The sequence below is a fragment of the Peromyscus eremicus genome, chromosome 8b (assembly GCF_949786415.1).
Source record: "Peromyscus eremicus chromosome 8b, PerEre_H2_v1, whole genome shotgun sequence".
Classification (NCBI taxonomy): Eukaryota; Metazoa; Chordata; class Mammalia; order Rodentia; family Cricetidae; genus Peromyscus; species Peromyscus eremicus.
In genome coordinates this window covers 32,891,761-32,914,223 of record NC_081424.1, presented here as the reverse complement: position 1 = coordinate 32,914,223, position 22,463 = coordinate 32,891,761, and positions in this window count along the sequence as shown.

Here is a 22,463-nt window from a genome sequence, read left to right as displayed (position 1 = left end):
TAGGTGCAAAACACTGTAAGTGCTTTGTAGTTCACTGGGAAACTTCTAAGAAAAACATTTTATTACTGAACGACACCCGGGCAAAGCTACCCACCAGTCTTAGCTCTGGGAGTAAAACGGTGGAGCTACAGATAGCCTGGAGTGGTATTCTAGGCAATTAATCCATGGCAGTTATTTATAACATAGCACATGTGGGTGTGACAAAGCACATGAAAGGCCCTCAAAGTGCACATCTGGGCCACCTGATGCCCTTCGAGAAATGAACAATGGATCCCTGAAGACTGAAAAAGTCATAGTCGGAGTTGGGGGGGGGGACAGAAGATGGAAAGGAAAGATTAAAAGGTTGACGGCATTCTTTTTTCTTCTCCTGAAGCTAATTTATTTTTCTTTGAGGTGGAAGTATTCTGCCTTGAGGCTGGTGTAAAGCAGCCATGGCTGGGAACCACATTCATCACACCAAGGAAAAGCACCACAAAGGAGACAGCGTGATAAATACCTTTTTCAGAACCCAGGGTAGAGTGTTCAGAAACAACGATAAGAATTTCTTTATCTCTTGGAAGCCTGGGATCCGGTTTAGCCAACTTTTCTTCTAAGCACCCCATCTATCCATTGTTTACGACATTAACCCTCTTGATTATATGGTGCTTCATCACATTCTAAAGAGGCTGATAGAGTTGTTCGTGGACCTAGGACACACATGCAAGCTATCGTTTATGGCGACTCCTGCCTTGCAGAGTCCATGGCCTTGACCCAGCCCCATAGATCAATGTAGGGCCAATAGAGATCACCGGCAAGGGACAAGGTTAACCCTCTCATCAGTGAGATTAGACTTTAGAAGCTAATATCTGATCCTGAGTTCTAGAATCAGACTGATCTGCCTTTGAATTTTATCTCCAAAGACAAAGTTACGTGACCCTCTGTGACTTAACCTCTGGTAACCTCAATTTCCTCACGTGTAAAATGAAGCTAATTATGAACTACACCTCAAAGGGTATTTGTGAGCTGAATGGGAGACACTATAGTAAAGAGGCTGTGTGGGTCACATAGCAATTGTTCCAGTTATGGTTACCGTATTTCATTTTTTGTCATCAAGTGTTCCAAAGTGACTTTCAGTAAACTGATTTGTCAAATTAATTTACCTTCTACCCATTCCTGTGTTAAGCATTTGAACTGACATCTGTAGTCTTCTAAATCAGTGGTTCTCAACCTGGGGGTCCCAACTCCTTCGGGGTCACATATCAGATATCTTGCATATCAGATGTTTTCATTACAATTCATAACAGTAGAAAATTCCAGTTATGATATAACAAGGAAAATAATTTTATGGTTGGGAGTCTCCACAACATGTATTAAAGGGTCGCAGCATTAGGAAGGTTGAGAACCACTGATCTAAATGCTCTGAACAAAAGACTATTTTAGAAGGATTGCTGGGGTTTTATTGGTAGGGGAGATGTTTTGTTTTTGAAAGTCTCACTATATAGATTAGGCTGACTTTGAACTCAGAGATCTGCCTGCCTCTGCTTTCCGAGTGCTGAGATTAAAGTCATGTGCTACCACATATGACTATCTGTTGAGTCTTATGCTTAACTAATAAATTTATTCACTAGTCTGTCTGGGGGCACTACAGTTACTATCAAACTTTAATGAATTAAACTAATATTTAGTAATAATTTAATAAAGAATATACACTTTTATAAAAATAAAAGCAAAACCTCACAGTTATTTCTGTGAAGCCTACTTTAAATGTTTTGAAAAGACAGTACAAAAGTGATTTCTGCAAAACTAAATAAAACCGTAGGTTGAGGGGGAAATTACACACTCCTCTAAGAATTATTACAAATAGATTGCTTCTCAGGCACTTTAATCATGTCCTATTACAAAGAAATCGTGAGTAGAAAGTATAAAGGATGTGTTTTAGACATTACCTATGGAAAAAGATGCTGTAGAACTCATCAGCAGGCCAGTATATTGAGAAACCCTGGCCCCACATCAACAGGTTGATCATAAGATATCTGTACTGCCAATGAGGGCCATTTTCTTTCAAACCACCACAGTCCCCATAGGGAGTGGCGCTATTAGGAGGTGTGGCTTTGTTGGAGTAGGAATGGCCTCGTTGGAGGAACTGTATTACTGTGGGGGTGGGCTTTGAGGTCTCCTTTGCTCAAGCTACATCCAATGTGACAAAGAGTTTACTTCCTTTTGGCCTGCAGATCAAGATGTAGAGCTTCCAGCTGCCTCTCCACCACCACGTCTGCCTGCATGCTAACATGCTTCCTGCCATGAGGATAAGGGACTAAACTTCTGAAACTGGAGGCAAGCCATGTAGCTAGAGTTTTCCTGCCTGGCCCACAGTCAGGACAAATCTCTCTCACCTGCCAGTCCTACAGCTGCTCAGACCCGACCAAGTAAACACAGAGACTTATATTGGTTACAAACTGTATGGCCATGGCAGGCTTCTCGCTAACTGTTCTTATAGCTTAAATTAATCCATTTCTATAAATCTATACCTTGCCACGTGGCTCGTGGCTTACCGGCATCTTCACATGCTGTTTCTCATCATGGTGGGTGCTGGCAGTATCTCTCTGACTCAGCCTTCCACTTCCCAGCTTTATTCTCCTCCTTGTCCTGCCTACACTTCCTGCCTAGCCAATGGCCAATCAGTGTTTTATTTATTGACTAATCAGCAACACATTTGCCATACAGAACATCCCACAGCAAAGCCACAATTAAATGTTTCCCTTTATAAAAGCTAGATCTTGGTGGCTAGCTTTAGGAATGTAATCTAACAGTTTTTAACAAAGCACAGGGAATGGGGGAGAAGGGTAAGTCCTGCCAGAGCTGTGTTTGTGATGCTCAGGCTGGCTAGAGTGCCTTCAGTAGGTCCAGGGTGGGGCCCAGGAAGTGAATAGAAAGGTTGTTGGATACATCTAAAGGATAACTAGATTAGGGGGTGGATATTGAGATATATTGCCTAACCAAAGATAATGTGAGTTACAAATGTGAGCCACATCTTCAATAGTCCCATTTTCAAAAGAAGTTTCTTTATTCTATTTCTTATTGAAAGTGGATTTTTATACAATATATTCTGATTAGTTTACCCTCCTCTGTCTCCTCCAAGATCCTCCTCACCTCCTTTCCTACCCAAATCCAAAAAGAAATTTCTTAATAGTACATTTTAATTTCTTTTTTTTTTAAGGTCTATTCTCCAAAGAGATTGTGACTTAATCAGGAACTTTATCTTTTTTTTAAGTTGGGAGAAGGTTCTTTTTTTATTATATTTCCTCATTTTATTTTATATGTGTTTTGGCTGCAAGGATGTATGTGCACCATACACACACTTGGTGTCCATGGAGGTCAGAAGAAGATATCAGATCTTCTGGAACTGGAGTTATAGATGGTTGTGAGCCATCATGCAGGTACTGGGAGTTGAACTTCGGTCTTCTACAAGATCAGCCAGTGCTCTCAACTGCTGAGCCACCTCTCTATCCCTATTTTCTTAGTATTCTACTTTATTTTGACCAATAAGTTCAAAATACTATTATTTTAGCCAGGCAGTGGTGACACATACCCTTAATCCTAGCATTCAGGAGGCAGAGGCAAGAGGATCTGTATGAGTTCAAGGTCAATCTGGCCTACAGAACTAGTTCCAGGACAGTCAGGGCTGCACAAAGAAACCCTGTCTTGAAAAACAGATAAATAAACAAACAAAAACTATTATTTTGACATATAGTCAAAATAAAAATTATTCATATAAGGTTCTCCATCATTTTATCTTTTATATATTTTCAGCACTTCCTGTTTGTGTGCCCAACTGCAAATACTCAGCAATCATATGTCATACTGTGATAAACAGAATGCAAGCAGTTGGCTGTCTTGGTGATATAGGCTGTCTTGGTTATGTCATATGTCTTGGTGAGGTACAATATCTTGGTGATGTGGCTGTCTTGGTGATGTAGGGTATCTTGATGATGTCACATGTCTTAGTAATGTAGGGTGTTAGTGATGTCAGGTGTCTTGGTGATATAAGCTATCTTGGGTGATGTAGGATGTCTTGGTGATGTAGGATGCCTTGGTGATGTAGGGTATCTTGGTGATGTCATCTGTCTTGGTGATATAGGATGTCTTGAAGATGTCATATGTATTGGTGATATAGGATGTCTTGGTGATATAGGCTGTCTTGATGATGTCACATGTCTTGGTGATGTTGGTTATGAATCTGGCTATGGAACTATCTTTTAAGGTTCGCACCACTAAGTACTTAAGAGAAGGAGATCATTATGAAGACCATAAAGGAGATTGGATGAACATGGAAAATCCAGGATGGATATGACACTCAGATTCAAAGTTTACAGACTGCTAGTTAGGGAAGTACAGGTAAATATTCATTTTTTTTTCTGTATCTGAGAATCGAACCCAAGGCCTTGCACTTGGTAGGCAAGCACTCTACCACTGAGCTAAATCCCCAGCCCCCAGGTAAATAGTCAAAGGAAAACCCGTGAAAATGATTTCCAGACAAACAAAAAGAAATGAAGTTTGAGAAGTCTTGCTAGACAAGGGTAAGAAGTTGTCTGCCATGTTTTTCAGATTAACTCTAAACTAAAGTCCCCAGAGTGTTTATACTCACTTTTCAGAAACCCACAGAACAGAAATGCCTTCACATGGAAAGTAACCTGCGAGGTTTAAAAGCACACCGTAGCGGCATTTCCAAATGGTTCATTCTATGTATGGCCTTTTTGCATTCATCACACTATTAGTGTGTGTGATGAATTAGTGAAAACACATTTTGGAGACTGAAATAATCTGAAAAAATAGTTTAACAAAGAATGCATGCACATTTTCCTTTGGGAAATCCACCAATGTTTTTTTAGATGTCAATAATAAAATATTCTAACCAGGAATGTCATTGTCCCAAATGCTGTAAATCAAACAAAATATTTGTGAAGGAAAGGTCCTTAATGCCTCACCAAACACTTACATCAATGAAAAAAACGAGAGTAGAATGTCAGAGGTTAATAGGGATGTGTGAAGTATCAGATGCCAGCCTTTCTTATACACTGTGTAAAGATTCTATTGGAACCCAGTTTTTTCATCTCAAACCTAAAGTTGTACCTCAGTTAACATATAAATCTATCATATATCCTAAGTGTTCTCATCTTCTCTCTGACCTGATGACCACAGATGGCATAAAATTAGCTTCTAAGGCAATTGCATAGGCACTGATAAAGTTCTACTCATTTCATTTAAAAATTAATTCTGTGGGGTGGAGAGATGGCTCAGCAGATAAGAGCATGTGCTGCTCTTGCTGAGGACCTGGGTTCAGTTCCCAGCACCCACATTGGTGGACTCATCAACAACTGCCTATAACTCCAACTCCAGGGAGTCCAGTGCCTTTTTCTGGACTCCATGGGTACCTACATTCACACATGCACAAACCCCCATACTGGCCCACATACATCCTCATAATTTTAAAATAAATCTTTAAAAAACTGAATTACTTAGCATATGAAGATGATGGTAGCCCTCCACAGTTGGCTCTTGTTTATGTGACAGAGACACTGCATTTTCACCGTTCTGTGTTCAGGGCAAAGTAGCCAAGGAAATCTAGGATAGGAATTAGAAAAAAATAGTAGCTCAAACTACCTGGGCATCTGTTTTTTTATATTTACATAATGACTATATATTATTGATTTTAAAATGTATAAATTAGCCAGGCAGTGATGACACATACCCTTAATTCTAGCACTCAGGAAGCAGATCTCTAAGTTTGAGGTCAGCTGGTCTACAGAGATAGTTAGAGGATAACCAGTGCTATAGAGAAACCCTGTCTTAGGGGGAAAAAAATGTAAATTTGTACCTCCTTTGGGGATAGATCCAAAAGGTATTTGGAATTCACAAAATAATTTTTAGCAAAGTAAACAGATACTCAATTTGTCTTTGACAGGTTTAATAAATACTGTTATTAATTAATATAGCCAATCAAAACAATAGTCAGGCAGGGCAGTGGTGGTGCACACCTTTAATCCCAGTACTCAGGAGGCAGAGACAAGCAGATCTCTGTGAGTTCAAGGTCAGCTTAGTCTACAGAGTGAATTCCAGGACAGGCTCCAAAGCTACACAGAAACTCTGTCTCAAAAAAAAAAAAAAGGTAAGGTACATAAAAATATTACACTAGAACAAAGAATCAATTTATTTACATGCTAATAGCTAGTGCAAAATTTTTCAATAGATTTGTACTCATTCTTTCAACTAATTATTTCAATTTTCAGTATGAAAAGCCTTCTGTTAGGTTGTGGCAAACAAACTAGTACAATCATTTGTTATTACGTTCAAAATATGCACATTTTGCTTACTTTCAAATGCAACTGCGAGACCAATACACAAACATTTAAAAAAAAAAGTCAGCCGGATGATGGTGGCACATGCCTTTAATCCCAGCACTTGGGAGGCAAAGGCAGGCAGATCTCTGTGAGTTCCAGGCCAGCCTGGTCTACAGAGTGAGTTCCAAGACAGCCAGAACTGTTACACAGAGAAAACCTGTCTCCAAAAAACCAAATAATAATAATAATAATAATAATAATAATAATAATATAATAGTAATAATAAAAACCATGCACCCCTCACCCTCAGTCCCTCAGTGCCCAGCCTACTCTTTCTGTCACAGGTGAGTCTAGCTTTTCTCTAGCTCTTCTGCCATTGTAGAGAGAGGTGTCAGACAAACCGCTACTCAGATCCTGTGGCATCTCAGGGCTATTTTCTCTTCCTTCTGATTATTATTATTATTACTGGTTCTTCTGGCTGTATAAGTACCCTCTCATTTATTCTCCACAGAGGATAATAATTTATTATCTGCAGAGGAATGAACTCTGCAGTTTTCCTCTGCAGAGTTACTTCTTTAACACAGGTGAACTGGTGGCTACTTGTTTGCTGATCCTATCTTACAAATAAATGTCAGGCAAGAGAACCACAGGACATGCCAAATAAATGTAACAGTGAGGAAGCTATAGGAGCTCAAAAGTATTGATGCCAATGAAATAAAAACAGGGAGTTACTATCGTTACCTTCCCAGTGTTTGACTGGCTGGAGCATTGTATTACAGAAAGGGCATCATCAGTGTGTAAACTTCCCCAAAATGTATGGTAATTCATATTGTCATCTTCAAGATCAGTGTGGATCAATCATGGATGTAAATTATTTGACATCCAGTTACTTTATTCTCTGACTATTTGCAGATGTCCAGTTTCAATAATTGCTCATATCCTCTGCTGGATATTTTGCATTAAAATGTAAATCTCCTCAGATTTCTCTTTGTGCCTCTGTGCAAACTCCATAAACAATCTATAACATCTCCTGTCTTTGATTCCCTCAAACAATACTCAGAATGGCCTGCGCTCTAGCAGAAGAGGGAGAATGTAGTAAACTGGGTAACTGAGAAGAACTTACTAGAAAAATTGTCTACGAATTAACAGTAATCAGTGTTGGGGAAAACAGCAAAGAACACCACTGAATTCCAAGGACAAGCAACTCATGAAGATGTTACTACATATGTAATGGGCAACGAGCAGCGTAGTCTTACAGGATTGGATTAAGCCAGTAGCTTCTCTTTCTTCTATCCCCGATGAGACTTCTCATAGGTATAACACAAGAAATGCTCATATGAGCACACTGCATCCCAGTCAGTCTCCCCGCTCCCCCAAACTTGGAGAGTGGTGGGAATGGGTTTGATGGAGCAAATAAAGAAATACAAGGCACACCTGAGCCAAAGTTACTGAGAGTTTGGAGACAATAAAGGTAGTGATCCCACCCCTTTACCTCCCTTCCCTCTATTACCATCTCTGAAAAATTCCAACTCAGTGGCTTCTATCCAAGGGCATCTCCTCCAGTAAGGTAGGTCTACCAGGCTCCATTAGCATGTTTTTAAAGGTTTGTTTATTGTTATTTTATGTAAACAGATGTTTTGCCCATGTGCAGGTCTACCCACCACCTGTGTCTCTGGTGCCCACTGAGATCAGAAGGGGGCACCAGATCCCCCAGAACTGGACTTAGAGACATTTGTAAGCCACCATGCAGGTTTTGGAAACAAACCCTGGTCCTCTGGGAGAGTAGCAGGTGCTCAAAGCTATCTCTCCAGCCCTAACATAGGTTTTTAATGCAACAGAGTTACCATGACATTGTACAGGGTATTTAGTAGACTCCAAAGAGAAACTCCAGCATTGTGTCACTTGCTGGACAGCCCCTGAACAGTCCCTGAAGACTATTTCTCTAACGTATTGATTCCTGGACTGAAAACTATCTCATCTTCAGTGGTTAGAGTGAGCTTCTCATCAGTGGGGAATCTTCATCATTGTTCACAGAAATGACCTTTCTGCCACTTTGGAGTGGAGTTTGAGTGGCAGCTGATGTCTTTTCATATACCCCATCTCCCTGATCACAGGAGTTCAGCTAGAAGTGAGGAAGTAACTCAAGCTGAAGCGGGCACACTACTATCCTTCTTCCAAGTAGGTCCTTGACCAAAGAGCACTTATCCAAGTCGTCACTTAGTATTTGGGGGCTGGAAACTACAAAGACCAACATTAATCACTTTGTGGCCATGGTGAACAATGGACAGGAGCTCTCCTCTTCGTGGCCCTGATTTAAGGCACCACAATGGATGTCTGAAAACATGAGGCCTTTGTTAGTCTGTTGTTCTCAACATGATCTTACCTCCCATAGGAGGAAATTAGTACATGCATATTTCTTCTTGCATGAAAGAATATTCTCTTTTTCTTAGAATATTTAACTTCTGCTCTTCCATTAAATATTTCAGTTCAAAAATTACTTCTATAGGAAAACTCTCCTTACTTCTCTCCATTTCTTACACTGAAAATTACATTTTTGCCAACGGAGGCACATGTAGTAATTCACAAGTAAATTAAGACACAAGAATTTAAACACAGGGTGTAAAATTCTGGTGAATACAGAAACAATTTAATAAATAAGGAGAAGGGCTGCGTGCATAGCTCACTGGTAGAGGACTTGTGTCACACACAAGAGGTTCTGAATTCCATTGTGGGGTGGGGAGGAATTTCGATCGTGCAGCAAGGACAACACATGCAAAAGTCCTGAAGCAACAGCATGCATTCGAGTCAGAGAACAGCAGGAAGCCTGGGTGATGTTACTGTAAAGTGAAGAAAGGAAGGAAGAGGGAGAAAAGAAGAGAGTGGGAGCAGAGAGTGTAAGGTCTTGAAAGTCATCATAAGGACTACCTTTTATTCCAAGAAAGCAGAAATCCACTGGAGAATTTTAACAGAGGTGTAAAATCATCAGTCGTGGTGGTGGCACTGAGCCATCTTGCCTGCCTTTATTTTGTTTTTTTAAATAGTTAAAAAAAAAAAACTAGGTAAATGAAAAGTAAAGCATGTGTTACACCAGCGTGTATGTAGTGTGCTGTGCAATGCTGTGCAGAGTCGCGGAGCCCTCAACTGTTACGAGCAGTGCTCTTAACAAGCATGTTAGCTCCAGACACACACAGCCATCGTCGAGAGCTGAGGCCAAGAGCAGGAATCTGAACAGGCACAAACTCTCATGAGGCACAGCAGTTTTCTATAATCTTTCTAAATAATCTTTAGACCAGCTTCTATGGACCCCTCAGGACTGGGACCCTAATAAAGTCCATGCCTATGAAAGCTATTTATAAACCTTTTCTGAGGTTACACAAATATATCGGCTCAAGCACTGTGTAAATAAAAGTTGTAACATATTCCTTTAGGGATATCTGAGTATTAACAGATCTGAAAACTATCTTTATATAGTTTATGCTTTGTCAAATAAAATGTAACCCAATGATATTATTTTAAAATATCATATACACATACATATCTGCTACAATAATTCTGTACCATCATGATAACCACCACCATATATGCTCCAGAAACTACCCCAAACATTTCATATCATCTTCCCAGCTAACTCTCACAGAACATTGTAAGACAACTATTATCATTCCTATCTTAGATAAAAACCACTGGGATTCCTTAGAACTAAATGATGTCTCTGTTGTTTCACAATTATAAAATGGTAAAACTAGGATTCATATCTAAGCCCCCTTTGCCTATAAAGCCAATGTGTGCTGAAAAGCAGCTAGACAGACAGACAGACTCAGGGAAAGATAGAAATACAACACATTTTATTCCCCTCTCCAAGTTACCACTTTTTGAATGGATTGATGTGGACAATGTAAGAAGTTTCTACTAATCGGCCTGAAACCCAGTGATGAGTCCCAAAAATACATCAAGAATCTCTTATGCAATAGTCCAATTTAAAGTCATCATTACCTCAAAAGACATGGAAATTGTTACCAGTGGCTTTGCCACAATTAGCTGCTGGGGAGACCTGGCATATGTAAAAAGAGCAGTGAAGTAATAGGTTTTAAGATCATATATGTCCCCACACTATTTATGGAGCTCAGAATAAACCTCTAACTGCATTATTAAACATCCATGGTTTTCATTTATTCAAGCTCACACTCAACTCATTATTTCTCACATATTAACTCTGACCGTGATATAAGTCACCAAGTAGTAGACTACATTTCAAGCTCACCTTTAGGACTCTAGTGAACCCATAAAAGCTGTATTTATGTATGTGATAGTTTCTGCTTTCAATGGAAAGTGAGTTAACATATTAATAAAATGTTCTGTTTAGTACACACAGTCAAATGTATGTCATTATAAAGGGTTGCTTTCTCAAAATAGAATTTTGAAAAGCAATCATTGCCCAGATCAAATTATACGTAGACATGAGGAAATTAAAGTTTAAATATTAATTTAAATGAGTAATATAAATTCATCTTTTAAAGGTAAAATTTGGAGACACACCATTGAAACAAGTCTTCTAGCTGGAGATGCAGTTTGGCAGGAAAGGCCTTGCCTAGCATATGCAAGGCAGTCTTCTAAGAATGTAGACTTTCTTCAGTTTGCTTGCTTGCTTGTTTGTTTGTTTGTTTGTTTGTTTGTTTATGGGAGAAGGCACTTGCAGAAGTGGGTTTCTCCTTCTACTATGTGGGTTTTAGGAATCAAACTCAGGTCTTCAGACATGGTGGTAAGTATCATTAACCACGGAATCTCTCATAAGCCTAAGAACATAGAGTTTTAAAATGATGATAAAGATGACCTTTCAATTTAACTCAAAACTGGCCTCTTTTTTTAACACAGGCATCAATAAAATATCTGTGTGGGCCTTCATTTTCTTCTCTTTCTTAGTCAATAAATTTTATTTTCCAGAAACTCTTCCCAACAACTGGTTAAACTTAATGACATAAACTAGGAAAGGTTACAAATTCTCTACACATAATACATACGTACTTATTTACACATGCACTTTCAAATGAATATACATGCATCTCAATGAATATATAGAGTAACTTTGAGTATGTATACATCTTGACTCCACAAAAAGAGGTACAAAACAGGCTGCCAAAATGATGAGGGGCCTTGAGGCCAGTGATTACCTAACCTATTGCTGTTCTCTGGCACGAACCATTGAAACAAATGTGCATTAATACTGCATACCATATTTGCATGTCGACTCTCCTAAAATCCAAGTCCTTACTCATCACTAACATCTCCTTAAAGTTTTGAGAAATAAAGACAAACATCTATTAGTCTTAGAAAATTACCAGACCAGAAGAATAGAGATTAAATCCCCACAGCTGTAGAGCCAAGCTCTTTGTTACCCATGCACAGCTTTCTAAATCTCATAAAAACCTCAACATCTGACCCATTTCATTTTTACAGAGAAGGTTCTTTTACCCTGGAAAATATACATTAATATGAGCAGCCTGCAGAGGCACCGAGCAGACTTTCTTTGTGTTTTCTTCCTGCATACCTTACACAGGAAACAGGAGCACTCCTGTGTCTTTGCACACAATAGCACCTGCTGCTGTGACTCTGCCAGTCAGCTCCCATCCCTTTTCAGGGTTGAAACTTTAACTGCTGAAGCAATGCTGCCATCTTCTGTTCACTCCATAGAATGTAATAACATTATTATCAAAAGAATTCTTTTTTTTTTTTTTTTTTTTTTTTTGGTTTTTCGAGACAAGGTTTCTCTGTTGCTTTGCACCTTTTCTGGAACTCGCTTTGGAGACCAGGCTGGCCTCGAACTCACAGAGATCCGCCTGCCTCTGCCTCCCGAGTGCTGGGATTAAAGGCGTGCGCCACCAACGCCCGGCATCAAAAGAATTCTTTAAAAAAAAAAACTGTTAAAATTATTAAATATGACAATGTCGTGACAATTTTGTTTTAAATTTGATGTCTTTAAACTGTAATTATTCTAGAGATGCTTTAGAATCTTTATCTAAACCCAGCAGGATAGATATCAAACTCTGTAGGTCAGTGTTTAGCACTCAGGGTTTGCCATGGTACCATCCATCTCAGGCCCTAACAGGCTTTGGTAATCCCACCCATATGTCCCTGATCCCTGCTGCATATGTCGCTTCCTGCTTGAACCAGCTTTATTCACTTTCTGCAGCTGTCCTCAGAAGACATCCTACATTTCTGGCATTTCAAAAGTCCTAAGGCCTCCATCAGACTTTGGTTCCACTTTTCACAGTATCATGCGGAGCCCGTGACCCATGCAGAAGCTCTACACAAGGAATATGACCTTGTTACATGTTGCCTGGTCTCACTGTTGTGGTTTTTTTCTTTTTTGCTGGGACCTTGATGCAAGTGTCACTGACTCCATAACTTTTGCAATCTGAACTCCTGCAAAAACAGCACTGTTTTCTTGAATATTTTTCCGACCATATTCCAATCACTCCTGCTTCCTAACATGCTGAAATGTAACAGAAATGTCACAAATTCCCATCACCACAGGTAGAACCTGTGCCACCAAGCCCTGACTGCCATGATGGACCATATATTTTAAAACTGTGAACCAAAATAAACCCCTCTTCCCTTAAGTTGCTTCTGTCAGATATTTCATCACAGTGAAGGTAACTAATAAAAAAGGGGGAGGGGGCCGAGAGATGGCTCAGAGGTTAAGAGCACTGGCTGCTCTGCCAGAGGTCCTGAGTTCAATTCGCAGCAACCACATGGTGGCTCACAACCATCTGTAGTGAGATCTGGTGCCCTCTGCTGGCCTGCAGGCACACATGCAGACAGAACACTGAATACATAATAAATAAATGAATTTTTTTTTAAAAAAAAAATGGGTATCAACAGTGGGGTCATGGATGTGAGCAATATGAACATTGATTTGTACATCTTTAGGATATGTTTTCAGGAGTAATGAAGGGGGAGGTATCGGCTACAAAAAGCCCTAATGGTACCACCACAAACCCTGGGTGCTCAACACAGAGCTACAGAGTTTGATGTCTGCCTGCTGGCTGGTGGTCCCATTCTCTCCTGGGCATCCTCCTCCTGCTGCTTACTTTTGTAATGGGAATGCTTACTCTGTGCTATTGTGTGCTGCTACATATAACTCTTTGATTTTACAGGGGCTCACAGTTAAAATGATTGTCTTAAGTGTGACACAACTCTTAACCCAAGCACTCAGCAGGCAGAGGCAGGCAGATCTCTATGATTTGGAAGCCAGCCTGGTCTACATAGTGAGTTCCAGGTCAGCCAGGGCTATGTAGTGAGACACTATCTCAAAACAAGGTAAAAAATTGTCTTGAATCTTAAAAAAGAATGGACTTCAGAATTTTTCTGTTTTGAAACAGGGTCTCCTGTATCCCATGCTGCCTCAAACTTGCTATATGGCTGAGAATAACCTTAAACTTCTGCTCCTCCAGCCTTCACTGTCTAAGTGTCACAGTGTCTCATCTTCATGTGGTGCTGTGAACTGAAGCTGGAGAAAGGCAGGCCTCCACCAGTTGAGATACATTCTCAGCCTGACCAGACTTTTGAACAGGGGAATGATAAGATTTATACAACTGGGACTGGAGAGGTGGCTCAGCACTTAAAAGCACATACTGCTCTTACAGGGAACCCAAGTTCAGTTCCCAGTACCCACAACTGCCTGTAATTCTACTTCCAGGGCAATCCAACACCCTCTTCTAGCCTCTGAAGGCATCTGCATTCACATGCAAACACACACACACACACACACACACACACACACACACACACACACACACAGAATATTTATAAAATAAAATAAAGGCATGAGAACTTTTGAAGTTGGACTAAATTCATTTATTATTAGGAGCATTCTACTGATATCACAGGAACAAATGGATACCTAAGTGAATAATATATTTGAAAATATCAGAGTCCACTACCAATCACCTACAACATTCCACACTTAAAATTATTTATAATGGGATGGGTGTAGTGGTGCATGCCTTTAATCCCAGCACTCAGGAAGCAGAGGCAGGTGATCTCTGAGTTCAAGGCCTGCCTGGTCTACAGAATGGGTTCAAGGACAGCCAGGGCTACACAAAGAAACCATGCCTCAGAAAACAAAGGTTATTTATAATGCCTCATGAAAATTGAAATTGATTTAAACAAAATTTTGTCAAAGAAAGAAAGAATTTGCCATGGTCCTTAATTACTACACAACTATAATCAACCACTTTATATAGTTGCCTTTCTCAACCAGTTTTGGAGACACCTACCCATCTCCTTTCCTTTGGTTATCAACCTTAATTAATTTGACATAGTGCCTCCACCAACTTGACATACATGTGGACATCACAATTAGATGGAAGAACACTTCATAAATAGCCTTGGCCCTTGTGTAAAGTATTGGCAACTTCTAAAATTCCACCCTCTAGGCTACTGTGGATGAGTGAGGTCTTCAGTGATTCTTGTGTGTTATTGTGTGTGACTGTATGTATATATGTGTGTAGCATGATGCATGGAGGCCATAGGTCACCCTTAGGGATCACCCTTGGATGCTGCCACATTCTTGTTTGAGACAGGGTCTCTCATTTGGCCTGAACTCACTGACTAGGCTAGACTGTCCATGGGGAGTCCCAGAGACTCACTGGTCTCTGTCTCCCCAATGCTGAAATTATAGGAATACTCTCTGTTGTCCTTCTTTTATGAGGATTCATCGAGATCAAATCCAAGCTCCTCAAGCCATCATAGTAAACACTTTACCAACTGAGCTACTTCCCTGGCCCCTGGGCATTTCTTGTAAAGCAATGTTAACATTCATCATACATCCACTACCAATGCCCTTGCCTCTGGCCTCCACCTCAGTACTGCGCTGCATAAGCAGGGCGAGAATGTGACAGGTTTCCTTCAAATTACCCTTCTGAACAGACAGACTCCCCTCCTCTTTTTCCTGAAAGTCCTGGATCCTGTTAGCTCACCTGTATTGCTCCCCTACTGAGGGCCCAGCAAGGTTCTCTGTCACAGTTCTGAATTTCAAGACTTCACCATACTTGCCCACTATTTTGGCTGGGATAATATGTATTGAGTACAGTTCATGAGAGTATTGCCCAATATTTCAAATAAATGGCCTGCAGATTTGTGTATACACTTTATCTTTACAAAAGTGTCCTCCCAAATTTGTACATGCCTTTTGTGCAAATCAAATAAATTGATACCATGTGCTATCATGCATATCTATAAGGAAGGCTATAGTAAAAAATGGCAACACCGTATGGCAGAGAGGATGTAAAGAAACTGGATTACTCTTATGTTCCTGATCTGAACGTTAAAGGAAATAAAACAGTTCATTACGTTCTTTTAAAACTGAATACAGGGTAAACAAAATGGTTCAACAGGTAAATGCACTTTGTAACTAAGCCTGATTGGTTCAATCCCATCATCCACATGGTAGAAGCACAAAACCAATTCCCTTAGGTTGTCCTCTGTCCACTATACAAGGCACATGGAATGTGTACAACCCCCCTACACACACACACACACACACACACACACACACACACACACACACAATCAATTTAAGTTTTGATAAGAAAAAAATGAAAATGGAACACTTGATGATTAGATCTGTACTCAAGTGGCCGAGGCAAGATAATTCAAGGCCAGCTTGGGAAACCAGGTTGTTTCAAAACAAATTATGTAAGCATCATTATAGTTTGAATATTAAATAAAAATTATTTAAAAATGTCAAGTTCTAACTGCAGGCAGTCTGTAATGGGAAAAACTTAGACCTAAAATTTGAACCAAGAGCAAGCGTCTTTCCCAAGAAATGGTAATGTCACAGTTTGGTCAGGCCACATAATTACTTGCAGAAACTAACCCATACCAATAATGACAATAGAGGCAAGGCAGCTTTTCTTGAGAAAGTAACTGCCTATGGTTGCCATTTAGTTTTATTTTAGGTTACTTTATGTAACAGTATTAAGGCCATCACATGTAATTACAAAAATTACTATAATAGCCAGCTTTAATTGCTTAAAAATTGTGCCATTTTTCTTAAGCTGACTTTGAGAGGCAATCATGAAAGATATATCTACTTCTTCTATCAAATTGTTAGTCTCAGATAAAGCTCTTGATTACATGAGTCCCTTCCTAACATACTCTCTTCAAAAAATTAAATCAAGCATGAAGCAATGTGGTAATTTCTTAGACAGCAAAATGTCATGATAAAAGATGTGACCTTTTCCCTGATTATTTAGCTCTCATTATCGAGAAATAAAACTCAAGTTTCAGAATCACAGAAAGTTAAAAAGACCCCCTGCTCAATTGTACAGTGCTTTTACAGAACTTTTACATCCATGTCACTTATATGTTGGAAGTGTAAGTAAGGAATAACATCTGATGGTTCATTTTCAAAGGAACCTCCAGCCAGCTTTGGTTCATCTATAAATGAATAAAATCCACTGGACCTCTGCTAATGCCTGCTAGTCTAGCTATCCCACACCCATCCAAAGTCAAGTAGACCACCCCTCCCACCCAAACCAGAAATTTAGAGTCAACAGTTACTGAGTTGAGCTTGACTGCAAGGTCATTAGCTGATAAGCCTTAAACAGGATGTAATATAACGTAGGCTAAGTTTCTACTGTAAAAAAGGACAAACAGGATGTAAATATAGCGTAGGCTAAGTTTCTACTGTAAAAAAGGACAAATGTGACAGAAGGGAAGATAGATCTAGATGACATGTAAGATCTCTCCTGATCCCTCAATGATGAAAAGAGAGGAAGAGTCATGTGTATGGGGTTTAAACTGTTCTGGGCTAGATTGCCACACTCGTCCTTCTAGTCTGATGCCTGAGTGTGCAAAAACGGTAATAAACTGTCTCTAATCCTATTAATGTGAAGTGGGGGGGGGGTCCTTCATTTCTCACAGAAAGGAATGTTTTCTTTTAAATTAGATAAAGTATTATAAATATTAATGTAAAATGTTTTCCTTAAATAAGTGGAAACATTTCTCACCCAAGCTTGCTTTTCAAACTTTTTAATTGACAAGTATTGATCACGGATGCTTGAGATTTAATGAGAGGTTTTCATCTACAAGTCAAGTCTAGCAAAGTTCAGTGAGCCAAATCAGTACATGCATTTTCTTCCCAGCTTCAGCTCCTAATGCCACATCTTCAAGCCTTACAGCAAGAGTTCAATCACACAGGTAGGGAATTTTATTTTGCTGCCCTGAGAAAATGTCTCCACACAGTAACTGCACATATGTGGGCTGGCGATGATTATAAGCTTCTTCACTTCAATAAGCTGAGGAATAAAGCAGCTACTGGGGATCTACTCAATGCCATACAAGTGAATCTGTCTGATATATTCAGTGCACTTGTACTTATTCCCTTACTGGAAGACAACCAGTAAAGAAACAAAGAAAATCTTTACTATTTATAACAACATTTCCTTTTCCCCTTCTTGCCTTTTTTCTCTTACTAAATTTTTAATAGTTTTTTCACTATTATTTAAAAAAAATGCAGGGCTCAGTAGATAAGATGTTGCTCTTACAAAGGACCCAATTTCTTAGTAACCACATGGCAGCTCATAACCCTGTGTTAGATCCACATGGCAGCTCACAACTACGTGTAACTCCAGTTCCAGGGGATCCAATGCCTTCTTCTGGACTCGATGGACTCCAAGCATGCACATAGTGCACAGACATACATGCAGGAAAAATACCCATGCACATAAAAGTAAATAAATCTAAAAATTATTTAAAATGTTGCAAATAAAAAAAAAATCACACACCAAAACACTATATGACCCAGTGTTAAAGTCTGCATGACAAAATTTAGAATATTTTCACTGATGATTTTATTTCAAACCACAGCCATTTGAAAGAGGTCTTAAAATCACTGATCTCTTCTTAAGGATCATCTGTGTTCCCTTGTGAAACAGCGGCATAACCGCAACGCTTTACGGCCTGTGTGTGGTACCTCCCAGCAAGCCACATGGACCCATTCAGCAAAACATCCGCCCTGCAATTCCTAAATTGACCCAGCAGTAAGTCTAGGAGAGATTTTTAACTTGTACCCTTTTGTATGTTAACAGTTTGTTTTCCCCCTATAGATGTTATTTATTTTTACACACATTTCGCTCCTTTTAACCTGGTGACAGCAATGTGAATTTATCACAGGCCTTTTACTCAGTATTTCTCTAACAAGTCAACCAGGTATAAACAGGGTTTTTATGTCCATTTGTAAATTTTAGTGAGGGGCAGTTGAGCTGAGACGGGAAATAAAAAGACAAATACTACATTTGTGTAATGTTTAATTCACATCAGTTGCCCAATACTGTGCATGTCTCAATAAAAAGGCTTCAAAAAGAAATTATTGCAGTGTAAAAATAGTTTCCCTGAATTCACATGCTTTTTACTATTCCCAAGTCTCAAAATAGCTTTTAAAATGTTTTTTTTTTTCAGACTCCTAGAGCCATGTACCCGTATTGTGATAGGATATATTTCTCTACCCTGCTCCCTAGAGTGGAGTTGGAAAGAAGAGAAATTGAGACAGCTCGGCACCATACTAACCTGAAAGAGGCCCAAGTTGAGATTGACTTTTGTTGCCAGAAAGGAACATTAGAAAATAAAGGGTCAAAAAGAGACTGAGCAATTGCCTTAGAAAAGGCTGTAAATAAATTAACAAGCCAAACTTACTCATCTAATTAACAATAAAGTACCTATTGCCTGCCATCTTGAGCTCTATTCTGGGCACCAGACTGTGTAAGAGTAACTGATACTTGCGGGGAGCTGCTATGTGGAGATGGAAACCTCCAAGCACATCGCTTGACCATTCCTATAACAGGACTTCTCTGGAACCTTTTGTAACTTATGGAACATACCAAACAGGAACCTAATACAGTGAAAGGGGAAAATCTTAACTAAACATATATTCCACATAGAAGCCTTTTTTCCTCCAGGAATATGCTGTAGTTTCAATATTCTAGTTGTAGTGGGACTGGGGATGCAGTTTGGTAGCAGAGTTCCTGCTTAGTGTCCTAGCTTCTTTTCCTGTTGCTGTGATGAAATCCTCTGACAAAAGCAATTGAAGAGAGACTTAGATTCTGGCTCACAGTTCATCATGGCAGGAGAGTAAAGTCGGCAGCAGGGGCTTGAAGCAGTTGGTCACATCTCATTTACAGTTGAAAATCAGACGTTAGCAACAAACATGTATTTCACTCGGCTCCCTTTCTGTTTATACAGCCCAGAATCCCAGACAGAGTAGGCAGGTCTTCCCAGCTCAAAAAATGCAACCAAGATAATATCCCATAGGCATGCAGAGGCCCATCTCCTAAAGTCAATTTCACAGCACTAACCATCACACCTAGCATGCAAGGCCCTGGACTTGCTCCTCCATGTCCTCCACATATAAACAATTACAGTAATCCAGTTGACAGTCTATCAAAGTACATGACAAAAATGCTCACCTCCAAAACTTTATGAGCAACTGAGTGTAGATTCTGCAACAAAGGCTAAAATAATCTAGGGCTACAATTAGTTTGAATAAGTCCTTGCTTCTTTAGGACAAAGACAGGGCCAGGGAAAGAGTTGAGTACTCAATATGCAAGCAGAACTTGAGTTCGAATCCTCAGTACCCACTTAAAAAGCTGAGTGACTGCCTGTATACCTGTGGTGAGTCAGAGACAAGAGGATCGGTCACTGGGGACTATGGGCCACCAGCCTAGTCCCAAGTTCAGCAAAAGACCCTATCTCAAAAAAGTAGAGAGCAAGAGGTTAGGATGCTAAGCATCCTACTCTGGCCTCCTAGTGCACACACCCATATACACACCCCAGTCATATACCACACATACATACACTAAGGTAAACTACAGAAAAGATGAACTACACACTGATTGCAGGAATGTCCAAAATATATATATATATATATATACTAACTATAAGTTGATTTTCTTCATTTTGAAACCTGTTCCAATTTTTTTTTAGATGTGTTCATCTCTATGAATGTTTCACCTTCATGTATATCTGTATATCACCTGTGTGCCTTCCGAGTCAGAGAGGGTACCAAGCACCCTAGAATCAGAAACATGGGTGGTTGTGAGTCACCATGTAGGTGCTGGTAATCAAACACAGGTCCCCCCCCCCCACACAAGAAAAAACAAGTGCTCATAACCCTTGAGCCATCCCTTCAGCTCTGTTGCAATGCTTTCAAATACTAAAGGAAGAACATTCATTCAGAAAAAAACCAAAACTATACATTACCCAATTAATATCTGTTGATGCCTCAAGGTATGAATATAGATCTTTAAAAAGAAAAAAAAAAAAACTTTCAAAGGTTTTAGTATCTGGCCAGAGGAATCTGACGGGAGCCACTTTCTTTTGACTTGGGATAAGGGAAATTCAGAATGCGTATTGGTGTAGGAAAGCCAAATTGCTTCCACCTCTACATAGCTTATTCCATGCACTAAAAATCAAGTGTTTAAAACTGGGTGGTGGTGGTGCACATCTTTAATCCAGCACTGAGTTGAGGCCAATCTAAAGCCTACAAAGAAGTTCCAGGGCAGCCAGTGCTACAGAGAAACCCTGTCTCAAAAACAAACAAAAAAACCACCAATGTTTAAACCAAGCATGGTGACACACGCCTTTTAATCCTAGCACTCAGAAGGCAGAGAGAGGCAAGAGCTCTGGCTTTGAGTTTCAGGCCAGCTACATTGTGACCCTCTCAAGAATGTAAAAAAAAAAAAAGTGCTTATAATTTATTTGTATATCATAAGACAGTGCAACTAAGCAACACTAGTATATATTGAAACAAAAATCTGTTTAACGCTAATCGGCAGTCACTAATAAATTTGACCTATTAAAATCCTACTTAATAACATCCTGGTACTTGCCCTTTTGTGCCTGTGCTGGGTACAGACCCCAGGGCAAGGACTCCTGCAGGGAAGGGAAGCACTCATTAACATATGCCCCCAGGCCCTATTTAATTTTCCTCTCATCCTAAGGCTGGGATTCCTGAATTTTCAGCATGTCTTCTCTTAGAATTTAGTAGTCCAGTTTACCCCGCCCTCCCCGCTTCTGCCCTGATGGGTCTCACATCTGGCCCCAGCCTTAGGCTGCCCTCTGCTGGCTATGACTTATTAATCTGCTACTATGTTTTACCCAAGTGGCAATGCTCGACTACACAATTATTTTGCCCCAAATAAGGGAGAGGACTGAAATGGCTCAGCAGGTTAATGTGCTTACTGCCAAGTGTGACCTGAGTGGATTCCTGAATCCCACATTAGATCACATCTAATAGTGATCTAATGCAGTTGTTCTCTGCTACACAAGCCAAGGAAAGAGCTTTTAAGTTTTCAGCCAGGTATGGCACATGTAACCCCAGCACCTGGAAGGTAGAGGCCAGGGCCAAGGCCAAGTCTGGTTTGCATGGGAAGACTGATGCCTCCCAGTAAATGCTACTACAAAAATAAAATTTTAATTAAAGCAAAAACAAAACTAGCCACATTAACTGAAACCTTACAACAAGCACTTGTCCTACCTTCAGAATGTTCACTTAGTGTCTGTGTGGGGTAGCAGGACAGCATGAGTTCCAGGCCAGCCAGGACTAAAAGATTAAAAAGCAAAGTCTTCCCAGTCTAATTGTTAGCATCACAATCATAGGAACATTGCTTATCCAGCCTCCAACAGTACTAGTAGCTGTTATGCCATGTAATTACAGGTATTACTTTCATTGGCAGGTGGTCTAATTCCTTCTGAAGGTCTTTCTTTTCCCTGAAGATTGAAGGTTAACAGGCTCATAGATACACAAGGCCAGAATAAAGCACCTTCCTAAAACCAATGCACTTTAGAAGCAAATTTATCTTATGACAATCGTCACTAAATGCTTAGCATGATTAAGACCCAAGACTCATGCAAATAATGCAAAAGAATCCTTTAGGATTCTTTCCAGTTGCACTTGAAAAAGTGATTCTAACTTAAGATACATCAGGGATGTAAACTAGTTATTTTTAAGTTTTTGCCATGGGGGGCCTTAGTCCCAAATCTTCCAAACCCTAAACATCCCTTCATTTCCTCTAATCTCTTTTCTCAAGCTCCATCCCAACTTAGCAGCCATTCTACAAAGAGGAAAAGAACCTTTAGGTTGGGAAC